The following is a 6,425-nucleotide window of genomic DNA, read 5'->3' on the forward strand; positions in this document are numbered from 1 at the left end:
ATTCTATCCTTGCATGGTCTGTGGACCGCAGCCTGAAAATGCCGACCCATCATCATTGCTCTGGTGTCGTGACGACAATCTCTTCAAGCGCAACTTCCAGTATGCTAAGGCTTCGGCAAAGGAAAACAAGAAGTCATGGGGATTAGACTTCAATCCTGGTCCCTCTGCTCCCCGTGATGATGGCACACGTGAAGCTGAAGAAAATAGAATTGGGCCCTTTGCAAACCTTGATGGCCTCATCTCATACGTCTTGGTACAAGGTGCCAAAGTGGATCATTCTGATAATGATGCTGATTCTGATGATGATGCTGATTCTGATGAAGCCCCAGCTCCTCCTCCAAGGCCGCAGAAGCCAAAGAAGATTAAGGCTTCATCATCAGCTGCACCTCCAAAAGCTTCTCGTGTGAAGCCACTGGCCACTGCACCTGCTGAAGACAGTGTGCAGTCTGAAGATCTTTCACGCATCTCCAAGAAGACGGAGAAGAAAAAGAAAATCATCAAGAGTACTGATCAGGCTTTGACTCCTGCTGCCATTCTGCGTGATGAGCACATTGATCTATCCAGTGATGACGATCTTGCAGATGATGCTCTTGAGCAACTGATCAAGAGCAAGGAAGAAGCAGAGATCTTCAACAACTTGCCTCTCTTTGACGTGGCAATCATCCATAACTTCATTGATGAGTGGTTTGACACACCAAATCTCAGCTTTGATGATCTGCAACTTCCAATTGGCCTCAGCGTCGCCTTTAATGGCGCCATTGCTTCTGAGCTAGCTATTGCTCAGCGCATCATCGAACTGAAGCACACGATTGACTATGAAAAGGCTCAGTTCAAGAAGCATGTGGCCACGCTCAACGTGCAAGATGTCAAGAACTTCAAGATCATGCTGCATGAGCTCAAAGAAGCATTTCACAAGAAGCGTAAAGAAGCTCGAGGCTCCAGAGAGCGCATGAAGAATCTGGCTGACAAGTGTGTGCTTGCCTACAATGAGGCTGAGAAGCGCAAGGCTCTTGGTCGTCCTAGCATCGACCCCAGGATGGCTACAAAGAAGAAGAAATCGACTGTCCAATCTGCACCTTCAAGGCAAGATGAACCTCGAATTGTCTTCCCAAGCAGCATGACTGGCTCGAAGCCAAAGGTCACGTCAACCACTTCAGAATAGAAGAAGACGAGGGCTGCATAGGCTGAAGCTAGAAAAAGGAAAACCTCAGAAGCCTCTGATGCTGCTCCCTCCAAGAAGAAGCGCAAGACCAAGAAGAATCGGGCCGCTCCCTCAGAGCCCCTTGTTGTTGAACCCATCTCAGTGGTTCGTCCTGCATCCGCTACCCAAGAACTATGAATGACTGTTCATGAGCCTGCTTCCACAGAGGCTCCTGAAGCTGAAGGGATTCCAGCAGTTGATCCCATCACTGCTGAAGACATTGGTCATCATGACAATGTTGAAGATGATGAAGTTCTTCCTCAAATTGAATACAATGTGGTATCATCGCCTGTTCGTATGAATAGCGAAATCATTAGCATTGGTCGTCCTCTGACGCCAATTGCTCAGGATGCTTCATGGGCTGATCGCCCGCAACAACAAGACTCCCCCAGTACTCCCCAACAACAACAAGTCACACCATCCGTGCAAGTTGAAGAGGATGAGGACCTGCCCACTCCATCTCCAAAGGTGTCGCCTTTACTACAAAGGCTTCGCAAAGGACCAAGGCCTCAAGTCCCTCTTCCGAGCGTTCCAGAAGGAGAAGTGCACCATCAACCTGTTGCACGTCAAGTGTTTTCCGAAGCCACTCCTGCTGTGAATGTCTCCGAGTCTGAAGCACCAGCTGCTGAAGACAATCCCGCTGCATCAGCCGATGACGAACATCAAGAAGAACGTGTCCCTACTCCCTCCATTCCTGAAGAAGCTGTTCCTGACGTGAACGTGCCTATGTCAGACCCTCCAGCTCAACATGTGGAGGATGAAAATGTTGAGGCTGCCACCACTAACACCAATGAAGCCAATGACACAGTCATGGCTGACGCTAATGTGGAGCCTGTCCCAAGCACCGTACCAGAAGTCAATGCTGGAAATGCTCCTGAAGCCACTGATGCTGCCACTGCTCCTGTTCCGCTACCAAGGCCCTATACAATTGAGCAAGCATACAACCATGGCGAGATAATCACAGTAAGATGGCCCGTTTTGGTCCCTCCGCCTACTGTCTCTGGTCCTCAGTTTGACTATCACATTGAGCATAGGCCTCAGGTCCAGAAGCCAAAGCCAAGACTGCCAAGGTTTCCAGGTACTACCACATCTGTCGGGTCCTTCAATGCAAATGGCTTCAAAAGCCACAACACATTCTTTGACAGCTCAAAGAACCCCTACACATGGCCAAGAATATCATCAGATCGTTTCTGGAGTCATCAGCAGTGAAGCTATTACTCCCGTGTTTTGTATGATCAAGGGCGCATTTTCCCTCATATGCGCCTCGACACTGAAGCCATTGCTGGACTGCCATGCTTAGAAGAAGCACTTGACTGCTTTCATGATGCTGGTCTGCTCAGCTTTGTGACAGACAAAGAACATTGGAATGAAGAGCTATTGCTTCAATTCTATGCTACCCTCCACATTCGCGGATATAACAGAGATACAAAGACCTGGGTTCTCGAGTGGATGACAGGAAATGTTCATCATGAAGCCAAAGCTCTTGACATCATTGAGCTTACAGGCCTATCCACTCCCGGAGAGCATCTTCCATAAGCCTGAACCCAATATGAGCCAGATGTTGAGCATGATGAAGCCTTTGCCACATGATGCTAAATATCCAAAGGAGTTCTTTATTGATGACCTTGAGTATCTGCCGCGCACCATATATCATATCATAAGGGGGACTCTATGACCAATCAAAGGACATTCATCAGCTGCCAAACTCGAAGGAGCCATGAAGCCATTGGTCTTTTACATCCTCAATGGCATCAGCTTCAATGCGCAAGATTTCTTCATCAGGCAACTGGCTACATCTGGATCTGACCTTTTTGGCCTGAAATTCTATGCTCCATGGGTCATGCGCCTCATCAAGCAACACTCTGCTGTTAACTATCAACCATCTGCTCGCAATCATGTGATCTTCCTACCAGAGGTTGATATGTCAGTTGAAGCCATATACCCTGAACCTGCCAAGAAGCCTCTTTGTCTTCAAAATGATGAACATCAAAGCTTCACTCAGCCTATGGAAGGAGTCCAAGCTGTCACGCGTGTCTATCCTATGGCTGGAAATACTCGTCTGCCTCATCGTGCGCCAACTGAAGCTATTGAGAGCACCATTGCTCAAAGGCCTTGGAAGCACTCTCGGGTCCTCAATGACCGAGAACTTCTTATGGCTCTGCATCAGAAATAGGATAAGCATCATTTTTGGCTCAAGCGTCAGATGCAAAGTCTCTTGGTGGATGTAAATCGCATTCGCAATCTTGCCACCAAGAATGCATTTGTCACTCACGAAACTTGTCGGCGATCATGGAAGAGTTTGACCCTGCTCAGTGCTGAAGCAGATCTTCAAGACGATGGCTTCACTGAAAGATTCAAGTTTGACTCCACTCCTCCACGGAATGCTGTCCTACGAAGAACTCCATCTCTTGAAGACTCTGACTACTCTTCCTCCGCGGCAACTGTAAATGCCAATGTGATCGATGGTGAAGACGATGCAACTTCACCCCCCTACTTCTGCATGCATCGACACTGCACCAAGTTCGTCTGCACTGCCAATCAACAACGACAACCCTGCTACTTCACCTACTCCTCAAGAAGACGAGTAGATGCTCTATGTCTTCGAACCTTTTTGGTCATTACTGACAAAAGGGGGAGAAGCATATGAGTTGATAGTCTTCAAGCGGGTTCATAAGGGCGGTTGCTTTATATTTTTGCCTAGTGCTTACAACTCTTGCCTTTGATACACTTCATTCTTTGAGTTGTAACACTTAAACTTGATGGTCGTCTGCTACTTATTTGCGTTTCCACGTGCGATGATAACTTCCACACTTAGATCATTTTGCAGACGTCCATTTTTCATTATGCATGTCATTCTCTTAGTTATATCATTTCGTGCATGATGAATTATCTTCATAAGTTGAAGAGGATCTCCACAAGTACAACCTGCCATGTGCATTTGCATTCCAAAAGCAAATTATTTATATGCACATCTTCAGGGGGGAGCCCTTGCCACTTATGAAGACAATACGCTATCCTTTACAATTTCACATACTTCTTTCCCGTTGAAAACTTCAACCAGTTTGTCATCAATCACCAAAAAGGGGGAGATTGTAAGTGCATCTAGTGCCACCCCTAGTTGGTTTTGGAGTATTGACGACAAAGTTGGTTGAGGGACTAATGCGTTCGTGAGAATTGCAGGATAACGCAGGTAGTGTCCCTCATTGATTCGGTTTACCTACCAGAGATGACCCCTAAAAATGTATGAAGACATTGAAGACAATGGTGGTGTGTGAAGATATTCACATTGAAGTCTATGACATGAGAAGACATTGAGTGAAGACTATGGAGCGCGAAGACTGAGTTGTTTTGTTGTTTCCTTTTCTTCTTTGTTGAGTCATAGGAACCACCGTACTGTTAAGTGGGGTCCAAGTGAACTAAGTCAGAGTGACTGAAGTGATGCTCAACCCAAATCCTATGTCTTCGAGCGAAGACAATGAGAGCAAATCTTATCCAGAGCTGGATGAGTCAGCTTTGCTTGTAGCCCAAGTAAAGTTTCTGTGTGTGTTTGAAATCTGACCGTTGGAACACGTGTCAGTTCCTTAGTGACCCAGGGTCATTTCGGACATATCAGGTCGGGTTGCCTTGTGGCTATAAATAGCCCACCCCCTACACCATAAATTGCTGGCTGCTCAGAGTTAGTTTACGGCTTTTGTCGTTTTGAGCGCAACCCACCTCGAAGCCTTTGAGAGAGAAATCATTGCGAGGACAAAGCCCAAACACCCAGAGCCAAAGAGTGTTAGGCATCACTGAAGTCTTTCTGTCTGTGTGACCTGAAGACTTATTACACTTGAGGACTGTGTATCCTCCAGCCGGTTAGGCGTCGCGTTCTCAGCATCCAAGAGTCATTGTGGATTGCCGGTGAACGAAGTCTGTGAAGGTTCGGAAGTCTACCTTGAAGACTTACCAGAGTGATTGGGCGAGGAGTGTGTGTCCTTAGCTCAAGGGGAATAAGGTGAAGACGCGGTCTTCTGAGTTGAATCTCAGCCTCCCTAACCAGAGGTACAGTTGTCACAGCAATTGGAACTGGTCCAACAAATCATGTGTCTTCAACAAGTGATTGGTTCTATCTCTTCCCTCCTTTACTTTGAGTTTGTCTTCATGAAGTCATTGCTTATCTGTCTTATCTGTTTGACTTCATTGCTTGACTACTATTGTTGATTGGCTTCATACTATCTTCCATCCTGATCCTTACTACCTAGCTGCTATTAGTCTTCGTATGTTAACACCATTGCATACTTGACTATGGCTTGCTTGTTGTAGTTTATCTTCCGCTGCATATCAATTAGGTCATTTCTATTGTTTGTCTTCAAAACTACCACCTTTTGAAGACTTTGATAAAAATCGCCTATTCACCCCCCCTCTAGTCGACAACTAGCACTTTCAACTACCCTCTCATTTGGCTCCGGGGTGGGAACGATCTGCCTTTTGGCAGGAAGCCGATGGGTTATGTCCGCGGCCAAGTACCGAGCTTCCCGGAGCTCCTTGATGTTCTCCTTTTTGACAGAGGAAGCCATCCACTTGCCTTGCGCTCCATATTCGGACATGGTTGAGGTGTTTGGTGGCAATGGAAAATATTGGAACTTGGGTGCTAGAGCTCGAATTTCAGAAGGGTTGAGGAGGAAGAAGGTGTGGGGTGAAAAGACGGATCCTTATCTCCTTATATGGGCAGTAGATGTCAAGCGCCCCCTCATATGCCTTAAATCTCGCCTATTCCCAAGGGTTCGTGCGAACGACACGGTTGGATTACCCAAACCCAAATTGATGAAAATCTCGTGATAAGGGGACACGACCTCTGCTTTGACAAGGCGTGTCAATAACCATACCTCGAAATGGGGGTTGTAAAATGGTTCAAAATATTAATTGGTCCATGACATAACGCCTCGCCAAAAAAATTGCCTATGGATGTTGCTCACCTAGTTTTGAGTATTTTTGCCATTACAGCCCAGGGCTGTGATTATTAAACAAGGCCGGATACAGCGCTTGTGTGCGGAAGACTGCTTTGGAGTATTCGGAGATGGAACCCGCCTTGCAATGCTGAAGACAAACTAGGCGCCGGATACCTCATCATGGAAGCTCGGTTCAGGGGCTAATGAGGAAGTCCAGGATTAAGGGGTCCTCGAGCATCCGGGCTATGTAATATGGGCCGGACTAATGGGCCGTGAAGATATGAGATCGAAGATTT

Source organism: Triticum dicoccoides, chromosome 4B, assembly GCF_002162155.2.
Source record: "Triticum dicoccoides isolate Atlit2015 ecotype Zavitan chromosome 4B, WEW_v2.0, whole genome shotgun sequence".
Classification (NCBI taxonomy): Eukaryota; Viridiplantae; Streptophyta; class Magnoliopsida; order Poales; family Poaceae; genus Triticum; species Triticum dicoccoides.